Below are 11,861 nucleotides of genomic sequence, written 5' to 3' on the forward strand. Positions count from 1 at the left end.
CATGATTTATGTGTGCATGATATGCTCATGATCTCTACATGAGTTTTGTTATATTCCATGACATCTTTACAGATGTGCTTACCATGTATTTTTGTGATATGTGTGGTGATTAGCACAAGCTTGCAAAGTAGTGCATTCGTTAATGCTGATTTCAGGGACTTAGAATTTCTCTAAGTCCTTGTCCTGATTTTGTCATTATGCCATATGTTCATGTTGTTTCCTAGTGATCCATGCCTCTTTTAAGGATGATCAGTAAGGATGATTTGTTAACATTGTGGTGCTCTATCCATCCATGTCTTTGTTTGCATTTATAGAGCACACTATCTTGAGTCAATCGAGCTCTACTTTTGCTATTTCGTGAATCCGGGAAGATTGTTGACTTGTTAGCAATTTTGCCGAGGATGTTGTTATTGATCCGTGCATGCTATGTTGTTGTTCTTGTCATGTATAGCTTCTATGATATGTATTCTTGATGGATGTATTCTTAGTTTGTCATGCCATGCTCTATAGTGAGTGCATCGAGCTCGTGATCATGCCTACTCGCTAACTGATTTGCATGCTCCAGTTTTTCACTAAGTCTGAGATCTGTTTATGTTTTTGCCATGTTCGCATGCTTGCAATTGTATTTTCTGATCCCTTTTGGCTCAAGGTCACTAAGGGACTTTTGTTAAGTGCTTTGAGTAACTTCATGCCATGCCTTGCTTTTCCATGTTAAGTTCCTGTAGCTTATAGTTTTCATGCTCCAAAGTGTGCTTCCTGATGTTAAATTCCAGACTTGTGTTAATTTCACTAAGTCTGAAACCTGTTATCGTTTGCATTTTTGCCATGCTTGTTTAAACCTGTTAATGGATGAATTAGCTGTAGCTCAGTGTTCATCTTTTGTCAAGCATCATGAGTGGATCCCTGCCATGTATTTTGTTGTGATGTTTGAGTGCTGTAGCATATTTATCTTGATGCATTTAGATGGCTACTTGCTGATTATCGCAGACCGGTGTCATATTTGTTTTGCTTGCCATTTCCAAACCGTGCATCCGATTCCGGTGATCTTTATATCGATTTCAACCGAAATAACCTCACACTTCCATTGGAACTCTTGGATTTTCAAGTTGAGGCCAGGTTCAATCATTCCTTGTCAAATCTTGCATATGCATCACATACCGCATCCTGCATAGCATACCATATTTGCATCATGTTTGTTTGAGCATTGCACGTGGTTGATTATGTTCCTTTTGCTTGTTTGTCCTATTTGGGTAGAGCCGGGAGACGAGTTCGCTAACGAGGAGCCCGTTGAGTTTGCTTTCGAGGATCAAGTCAACTTTGACAACTTTGCAGGCAAGATGATCATACCCTCGAAATCACTTCTATCTTTGCTTGCTAGATGCTCGCTCTTTTGCTATGCCTATGCTACGATACCTACCACTTGCTTATCATGCCTCCCAAATTGCCATGTCAAACCTCTAACCCACCATGTCCTAGCAAACCGTTGATTGGCTATGTTACCGCTTTGCTCAGCCCCTCTTATAGCGTTGCTAGTTGCAGGTGAAGATTGGAGATCGTTCCTTGTTGGAACATTGTTTATTGTGGGGATATCACTATATTATCTTGTTATCTTAATGCATCTATATACTTGGTAAAGGGTGGAAGGCTCGGCCTTTTGCCTAGTGTTTTGTTCCACTCTTGCTTCCCTAGTTTCCGTCATATCGGTGTTATGTTCCCGGATTTTGCGTTCCTTACGCGGTTGGGTGATAATGGGAACCCCTTGACAGTTCGCCTTGAATAAAACTCCTCAAGCAATGCCCAACCTTGGTTTTACCATATGCCACCTAGCCTTTTTTCCTTTGGGTTTCCGGAGCCTAAGGGTCATCTTATTTAAACCCCCCCGGGCCAGTGCTCCTCTGAGTGTTGGTCCAAACTAGAGCCCTGTGCAGCGCCCCCTCGGGGAAACTCGAGGTTTGTTTTTAGTTGTATGGAGCGCTCATCTGAGTGTGCCCTGAGAACGAGATATGTGCAGCTCCTATTGGGATTTGTCGGCACATTCGGGCAGTGTTGCTGGACTTGTTTTACCATTGTCAAAGATTTCTTGTAGAACCGGGATACCGAGTTTGATCGGAATGTCTCGGAAGAAGGAATATCCTTCGTTGACCGTGAGAGCTTGTGATGGGCTAAGTTAGGACTCCCCTGCAGGGATTTGAACTTTCGAAAGCCGTGCCCGCGGTTATGGGCAGATGGGAATTTGTTAATGTCCGGTTGTAGATAACATGTAACTTAACTTAATTAAAATGAATCAACTGCGTGTGTAACCGTGATGGTCTCTTCTCGGCGGAGTCCGGGAAGTGAACACGGTGTTGGAGTAATGCTTGACGTAGGTTGTTCTAGGATCACTTCTTGATCATAGTTCTTCATTCGTGCTTTGCCTTCTCTTCTTGCTCTCTTTTGCGAACAGGTTAGCCACCATATATGCTAGTCGCTTGTTGCAGCTCCACATATTTCCTTGCCTTACCTATAAGCTTAAATAGTCTTGATCGCGAGGGTGCGAGATTGCTGAGTCCCCGTGACTCACAGTTTACTTCCAAACCAGATGCAGGGACCGATGATTCCGTTCCAGATGATGCACTTGAGCTCAAGTGGGAGTTCGACGAAGACTCTCGCCGTTACTATGTGTCTTTCCCTGATGATCGGTAGTGGTGCCCAGTTGGGGCGATCGGGACCGTGTCGCATGTTGCGGTTGATCTTTTATTTTGGTACCGTAGTCGGACCATGAGTGTATTGGATGATTATAATGTTATTCATGTATTTGTGTGACATGGCGAGTGTAAGCCAACTATGTATCTTTTCCCCTATTATCTATTTACATGGGTTGTTGTGAAGATTACCTTACTTGCGACATTGCTTTCAATGGGGTTATGCCTCTAAGTCATGCTTCGACACGTAGGAGATATAGCCGCATCGAGGGCGTTATACCCCTACAGCGATCCGCGAGGGCGGGCTCTTGGCGCCATCCCGAGCTCAGCCAGACCCCTCCTCGCGCTTCACGAAGACACGGTGATGAGACGACCCACTACCGCCTTCAAAGCGGGCGCGGCGGCGTCGCGGCTGGTTGTAACCGCCGCTGTTGGAGCTATCACTGGAGGAAGAGCCGCCATAGCTGGACGAGACGTGGTCGGCCCCAAGGGCGGGTTCACCCTCATCCTCATCACGACCATCGCCAAGGCCGAGCACCTCCTCGCCGTCGTTGACCTCGGGGCAGCACCCGGCACGGCGACCATCTTCCCCAAACACCCTCGCATAGAGGGTCACGTCACCATCATACTTGAAATGGAGGGTGCACCGCTTGCCCAGGCCGCGCACGCGGGCAAACGTCTGCCAGCCACGGGCCAGGGCTATGTTGCCTGCAATGGAGACCTCAACCGCGACCCAGGAAGCCCTGCTGCAGCGGTCGTCCGCCTGCAGCCAGAGCCGCCTAGACTAGAGGCTGGCAGCTCGTCGACGAAGAAACGCGGGAGCTGAAGCCAGTTGCCGGCCGGGTTCTCTGACCATATGATGAACTCCGGCAGCACCTCCTTCGAGTGGAAGCGTGACCGGGGAGGCCGTGCGAGCACGACACGTCTCCCTTCATCGACAGGACCGCCGCGACTGGAGCGACCCCTGCCACGCGAAGCGGCACCGCCACGGCTGCACGGGGCCGCGGCAGGGGTCGCGGTGTGCTTGCGGGGACGGCCGCGTCCACGCTTGGGCACCAGAGAGTCGGGCCCCTCGCAAGGGGCCTTCCCCTTATCCTCGGAGGAGAACCTCTTCGACAGCGCCATTGGTGTCGCAACTGCCGATGGAGCAAAGGGGGAGAAGTGAGCGGAATGGGAAAAGATGGGCGACGAGGGCTCTGCCCCCCTCCCCATTTATAGAAGAAGAAGGCCAACCAGCGCCCCCCACGATCACAAGTAATGATGGTTTTTTTCCTGCATGCAGCAGAGACTCGTCAAATCGAGCAGTTGCCGAGGCCACGTGGGGAAGCGGAGACGCTGATGTCCAGTCCATCTCCATGCATCGACCAAGGTTGCAGGCCAATGGGGCCCGCGGTGCTCCGAGCTTGCCCTTTGGCTTCGCCTCGAAGCCAAGCCCGAGCGCGCCTTGGGCCCGGGGGCTACTGTCGGCGTTCTGGGAACGGGGGTCCCCAGACTTTCCTGCCTGCAGCCCACGGCGTGGCTCTGCGAGCGGTCCCGTACGGCCCATCTTCACCAACAAGCTTTCAAGACCCTCGCGAGGGGCCAAGCCTCGCGAGGCGGATGACACAAGACCTCCTCAGGAGCGGCCTCACCAGGTTGGCTCGTGAGAGGCGGAGAGTTCAAGGCAAGGCAAACCTCGCAAGGTTCTCATGACGTGAGCCATGACGATCGAGATCAGGCGGGCGTCAGGCGGGCGCCAGCGCGCACAGTGTCCTTGTTTCCTCTTTGGTGCCAAGGAAGCAAGCGCAGGCGCGGAGTACCGAGGTGTCAAGCAAAGGTTTCCATATCAGTGCAACGAGACCAAGACCAGCAGGACAGCAAGATGGAGGTCACCATGGAGCCCAAGATGGCGTCACCACCAGAGCTTTTGGTAGGCGAAGACTGCTTTTGTCAGGATAAGCTGTAGTAGTTATCCCCTTTCAAGTTGGCCATTGTTGGCCCCCTTCCTGCTCAATATTTGGGGAGAGGACCAGGGCCTCTATAAATAGGATTAGCCACCACAGTAGGAGGGGGATCCAGATAGGCTGGAACTCACTCAGCTCATCCTCTCACCCACCAAGCACAAGAACACCTCGCCTCAGGAGGTTGTTCTTCCCCTTGTATTGTTCATCCTCAACCCAAGAGGCAATCCACCACCACCACACTGGAGTAGGGTATTACACCACAACAGTGGCCCGAACCAGTATAAATCTTGTGTCCTTTGCGTTGCGAGTTTGTCGAGTTAGCCCGAGAGATCTTAGCGAAGCTAGGACACGGATAGGTAGAGGGAGATCTTCACGCGCACCCAAGTGTTCGAACCTTTGGGTTTTTTTGGAACCCGTGATCCAACATAAACCTTCAAATGAAATTATGTTTTGTATGCTCGAATAGCTCATGTATCAACTAGGGTTGTCTATATCTTCCATGCTAGGTGGGTTATTCTCAGGAGGAGTGGACTCCGCTCCTCATTCACGAGAAAATGGGTGGTAACCGGGATGCCCAGTCCCATGCTTAAATTAAAATAATTGCAAACAAAACTCCCCCAGGATTGTTCTTAGTTGGAGGCACCCGTTGTTTCGGACAAGCCATGGATTGATGTTTGTTGGTGGTGGGGGAGTATAAACTTTACCATTCTGTTTGGGAACCGCCTATAATTTGTGTAGCATGGAAGATATCGAGATCTCTCGGTTGTTATGTTGACAATGAAAGTATGCCACTCAAAATATTATTTATCTCTATTTCAAAAATCGAGCTCTGGCACCTCTAAAAATCCCTGCTTCCCTCTGCGAAGGGCCTATCTATTTACTTTTATGTTGAGTCATCACCCTCTTATTAAAAAGCACCAGTTGGAGAGCACCGCTGTCATTTGCATGTATTACTATTAGTTTACATTGAGTATGACTGTGACTAGATCTCTTTTACCATGAATTACAATGTTTAGTCGGTCCTTGATCTTCAGAGGTGCTCTGCATTTATGTTTTGCAGTCTCAGAAAGGGCTAGCGAGATACCATCTTGTTATATCATATTATGATTGTTTTGAGAAAATGTTGTCATCTGAGATTTACTATTATTGCTCGCTAGTTGATTATGCCATTGATATGAGTAAACATGAGACCTAAATGTTATTGTGAATATGGTTAGTTCATAATCTTTGCTGAAAACTTGAAGGTTGGCTTTACATATTTACAACAACAAGGTCAAACAGAGTTTGTAAAAGTTTTCTTTATCACTTTCAGTTTGTCAACTGAATTGCTTGAGGACAAGCAAAGGTTTAAGCTTGGGGGAGTTGATACGTCTCCATCGTATCTACTTTTCCAAAAACTTTTGACCTTGTTTTGGACTCTAACTTGCATGATTTGAATGGAACTAACTCAGACTGACGCTGTTTTCAGCAGAATTGTCATGGTGTTATTTTTGTGCAAAAATAAAAGTTCTCGGAATGACCTGAAACTTCCCGGAGAATATTTTTGAAATTTATAAAAAATACTGGCAAAAGAATCAACACCAGGGGGCCCACACCCTGTCCACGAGGGTGGGGGCGCGCCCACCCCCCTGGGGCGTGCCCCCCTGTCTCGTGGGCCCCCTGAGGCTCCACCGACCTCAACTCCAACTCTATATATTCACGTTCGGGGAGAAAAAATCAAGAAGGATTCATCACGTTTTACGATACGGTGCTGCCGCCAAGCCCTAATCTCTCTCGGGAGGGCTGATCTGGTGTCCGTTCGGGGCTCCGGAGAGGGGAATCCATCGCCATCGTCATCATCAACCTTCCTCCATCACCAATTTCATGATGCTCACCGCCGTGCATGAGTAATTCCATTGTAGGCTTGCTGGACAGTGATGAGTTGGATGACATTTATCATGTAATCGAGTTAGTTCTGTTAGGGTTCGATCCCTAGTATCCATTATGTTTTGAGATTGATGTTGCTATGACTTTGTTATGCTTAATGCTTGTCACTAGGGCCCGAGTGCCATGATTTCAGATCTGAACCTATTATGTTTTCATGAATATATGTGAGTTCTTGATCCTATCTTGCAAGTCAATAGTCACCTACTATGTGTTATGATCCGGTAACCCCGAAGTGACAATAATCGGGACCACTCCCGGTGATGACTATAGTTTGAGGAGTTCATGCATTCACTAAGTGTTAATGCTTTGGTCTGGTACTCTATTAAAAGGAGGCCTTAATATCCCTTAGTTTCCAATAGGACCCCGCTGCCACGGGAGGGTAGGACAAAAGATGTCATGCAAGTTCTTTTCCATAAGCACGTATGACTACATTCGAAATACATGCCTACATTACGTTGATGAACTGGAGCTAGTTCTGTGTCACCCTATGTTATAATTGTTGCATGAGGAATCGCATCCGACATAATTATCCATCACAGATCCAATGCCTACGAGATTTTCATACATTGATCTTTGCTTAGTTACATTTCCATTGCTACTGTTACAATCACTACAAAACCAATACTGTTACTTTTGCCACCGTTACCATTACTTCCATATTACTTTGCTACTAAATATTTTGCTGCAGATATTAAGCCTTTCGGGTGCAGTTGAATTGACAACTCAATTGTTAATACTTGAGAATATTCTTTGGCTCCCCTTGTGTCGAATCAATAAATTTGGGTTGAATACTCTATCCTCGAAAACTGTTGCGATCCCCTATACTTGTGGGTTATAAGTGGCCAGTCCCTACCAATGTGAAGGGAGTAAGGGGTTTCCTCGGTTTGGCTGGCTACTACCGCAAGTTTGTCCATGGTTTCGCCATCACCTCTCAACCTCTCACAGATTTTCTTAAGAAAGGGACCATTTTCCGCTAGACTAAACTCGAAGATGGCGCATTCCGGGCCCTGCAACATGCGTTGGTCAGTGCGCCAGTGCTGGCCCTACCAAATTTCTCCAAGACATTTGAGCTAGAGATGGATGCGTCTGATTTGGGCATCAGGGCGGTCTTGATGCAAGAGAAGCATCCTCTCAGTTTTCTGAGCCGCGCACTGGGGCCGCGCAACTGGATTCTCTCTACCTATGGGAAGGAAGGGTTGGCTATTCTTATGGCCGTCGATCAGTGGTGCATGTATCTCCAACATGATGAATTCATCATTCACACAGATCAAGGAAACTCATTCATTAGGAAGATTAGCGGGTATCTACCCCATGGCAGTAGAAAGTCATGGTCAAGATGCTAGGCTTGCAGTATCGCATCGTCTAGAAAAGAGGTTTGGACAACCGGGCAGCCAACGCTCCCTCTCGCCTCCCCGGTCCTCCATAGGGAGACCTAGTGTTGGTGTCAAAACCGGCGGATCTCGGGTAGGGGGTCCTGAATTGTGCGTCTAGGACGGATGGTAACAGGAGGCAAGGGACACGAAGTTTTACCCAGGTTCGGGCCCTCTCGATGGAGGTAAAACCCTATGTCCTGCTTGATTAATATTGATGATATGGGTAGTACAAGAGTAGATCTACCACGAGATCGGAGAGGCTAAACCCTAGAAGCTAGCCTATGGTATGATTGTTGTTGGGTATGTTGTCCTACGGACTAAAACCCTCCGGTTTATATAGACACCGGAGAGGGTTAGGGTTACACAAAGTCGGTTACAATGGTAGGAGATCTACATATCCGTATTGCCAAGCTTGCCTTCCACGCCAAGGAAAGTCCCTTCCGGACACGGGATGAAGTCTTCAATCTCGTATCTTCATAGTCCAGGAGTCCGGCTGAAGGTATAGTCCGGCTATCCGAACACCCCCTAATCCAGGACTCCCTCAGTAGCCCCTGAAACAGGCTTCAATGACGACGAGTCCGGCGCGCAGATTGTCTTCGGCATTGCAAGGCGGGTTCCTCCTCCAAGTACTTCATAGAACATTTTGAACATAAAGATAGTGTCCGGCTCTGCAAAATAAGTTTCCACATATTTCCATAGAGAGAATAATATTTACACAAATCTAATCTGCTGACGTATTCCGTAGTGTGACACACCACGGCCAAGCCTTTATCCGAGTCGTTTTATTATCCCACCTCAGCGCTCATGCGAGGCAGTTTCCTTGGCACATCTTGTTAAAGCAGAGATCGTGTCCCCTTATTCCGGGATTCTCATCAATACGGGCGTGGGTAACCCAACCGCGCCATTGATTACGGTGCTTGGAGATAAGCGAGTTTTACCAGGCTAGTGGGGACATGTAGTTGCGTCCACCCATATAAGGGGATAAGGATCCACCTTTTCACCTACGCCTTCTTCCTCCCTTGCTTATCCATTCTCGCACACTCGAGCTCCAGCGCCCAAGTCCGCACTCCCCACATCAACCTTCTCTAGCCATGTCCGGAGCAGGAGGCAAGTGGATGGTCTCCTCCGTCACGGAGGGACACATCAAAAAACTGAGGAACGCTGGATACTTATCTAACGACATCGCGTACCGGCTTCCCGAAAAGGGGCAGCTCATCCCCACCCCTAGGCCCCATGAGAGGGTGGTGTTCCTCACCCATTTCCTCCGTGAACTGAGCTTCCCTCTCCACCCATTTGTCTGGGGGCTCATGTTCTACTATGGCCTGGATTTCCACAATCTGGCCCCGAACTTTGTCCTCAACATCTCGGCGTTTATCATCGTGTGCGAGGCTCTCCTCTGCATCCGCCCCCATTTCAGCCTATGGCTCAAGACTTTCAATGTCAAGCCGAAGGTGGTGCGCGGCAACCAGGCGGAGTGCGGAGGTGCCATGGTGGGCAAGATGCCCAATGTCTTATGGCTCGAGGGCTCCTTTGTGGATACCCTGAAGGGGTGGCAATCGGGGTGGTTTTACATCACCGAGCCGCGTGACCCCGAATGGGTCGCAGCCCCCAAGTTTCGATCCGGACCCCCTACGCGGCTCACCTCCTGGAAGGAGATGGGCCTATCGTGGGGTAAAATAGGAGAGCTGACCGGACTCCAAACATGCATCCAAACCCTGGTGGACAGGAAGCTCAAACTTGTCAACGTAGTCCAGGTTATGCTCATCCGCCTGATCCTCCCGTGTCAACAACGGGATTTCAACCTGTGGGAGTTCGACCCGGCACGGCACCAAACTCTGAGCAGGCTCTTCTACACGACGTACGAAGATGCCTGGAAGGTGCTTTTCAAGGGCGCCGAGGCCCCCGCATCCGCTACCGACGATCGCGGATTCAGTACGCAGCGTCATGCTCATGCAGTAAGCTGTTTTTTCCTTTTACAGGGTATCATTTTTTCATAGTTTGACTCCATGCGGGATCTAAGCTCCCTTACCTTTGACAGGATTGGCAAGAGACGTCCGGACAGATCAACTGTCCGGCTCCTTTGCCCGAAGGCCCAGCGGACGCTCGCTTGGCGAAGCTGCTGGTTCCGGCACCCCATGTGGTGCCGGAGAAGAAGGCCAAGAAGAGGGCCACGGGGACTCGAAAGAGTGCCCGGCGCCTGGAGGTGTTGGATCCCTCATCCGACGACTCCAAGACGCACTCCTCCCATGAAGACGAGGAGGAGGAAGAAGAGACCCTTCCCCCTCCAGCGGGGGAAGGGAAGAAAAGGAAGGCCGCCCCAGTTGGAGAGGCCGAAGGGTCCAAGAAGGGGAAAACTCTTCCTTCGGACTACTCCACCGACGCCGACGACGGCGGAGAGGAGTGGCCGCCCAGGGCTAAGCCCCTGGCTAAATCGTAAGTATCTGGATACCAAAGTAATTCATAGTATTCGTTTATTGCACAGCTTTCCCTTATGTCGAATATGTTTATGCAGCCCACCCAAAGACCGGCTCGACGCATCGTCGAGCGGCTCACTGGACTCGTCGGATGTGAACTCGCTTCCGAAGGCTTCCTCCCCCCGCCCTATGGACGACACCGAAGTGTTGTCCCAACAGGTTCCAAGCCGGGAGGAGGTGGTCCTAGAGGCGCCGCAAGGCGACCTCCCGGACTCCAGGAGTAAAGGGGATGAAACCCCCCAGGGCTCCAAGTCCGGCTCTAGGCCGGACACCGCTCCGGAACCTTCAAAGGTTCCAGTGTCCGGCGGGGGACCTCCTTCCAAGAGGAGCAAGCCCACCGTGCCGGTGACCCCCATCCAACCGGAGGCACCGGACAATCTGTTGGGGGCGCTCCAAGGAGCCTCCATCGATGAGGAGCACCGCACCATTATGAGTGCGGTGGTCCAGAAGGTTCAGTCCGCCAAGAGCGGACTGACTGAAGCTTGTACTAGCCTTTTAACAGGCTTTGAGGTAAGTAAAGAATGTGTAAATAATATTACCGCATAGACAGTAGCCCCTGATGCTCTGTTTGGCGTTCGGGAAGAAAAGCCGAATAGAGGATCAAATAAAATTCGCAGGAGTCTAACAAAAAGGAGTCAATATGCGTATGCAGGCTTCTCTGCTTGCGTCCGCCGCACTGACTGCGGAAGTGGACACGCTAAAGCAGAACCTCGAGCGGTCCGAGCAAGAGCTCGGGTGTGCCAAGAAGCAGCTCAAGGACAATGAAGGTAAGAAATACCTTGTTTAAATATATATATATATATATAAAGGTGCAATTGCAAAAAATGACAGGATTATCGTGGCTATTGTAGGGGCCACGTTTGAGGTGGCGACCCTTAAGCAAGCGCTGGTCGAGGCCGAGAAGAGGGCGGCCACGGAGCGCACCGAGCGAGAGAAGTATGAGGCCGAGGTTGGCAAGGTGCGGCAAGAGCTCCAGGCTCTCATGGAAAAACATGAGAGTTTGGAGCTTGACTCAAAGACACGAGCGTCCGAGCTTGCGGTGGCTATTGAAAATGCCAAGTCTGCCAAGGCCGAATCCCAGAAGACCCTCCAGGAGTTGGATGAGGTGAAGAAGATAGCGGCGGGTAAGGAATTCTTTATGCAAAGCAAACACATAAACATGAGTTACTTGTTACTTACCTGAATCCGGAGCTCTCCAGGAGCGTTCGCAGATCTTCCCCGGAGTGTGTCCGATGCCGCCGCATTCTATTGAGCCGAGGAGGGCAGCTCGACATAGAAGGTGTTCTGGTCTCAGTATGCTGAGGCCGGACACCCCGTGCCACTGAGCGACCAGCTGAAGCAACTAGTCGAGCTCCACAAGGCGGCCGAACAGGCCATAAAGGGCCTCATAGTTCGGTTGTGGCCTGGAGAGGCTCTGCCTGGGAGCTTTTTCGGGCTGGTGCGGCAGCTGGTGGAGGCCTGTCC

This window comes from Triticum urartu, chromosome 7A, assembly GCF_056163025.1.
Source record: "Triticum urartu cultivar PI428250 chromosome 7A, HENAU_Tu73, whole genome shotgun sequence".
Lineage (NCBI taxonomy): Eukaryota > Viridiplantae > Streptophyta > Magnoliopsida > Poales > Poaceae > Triticum > Triticum urartu.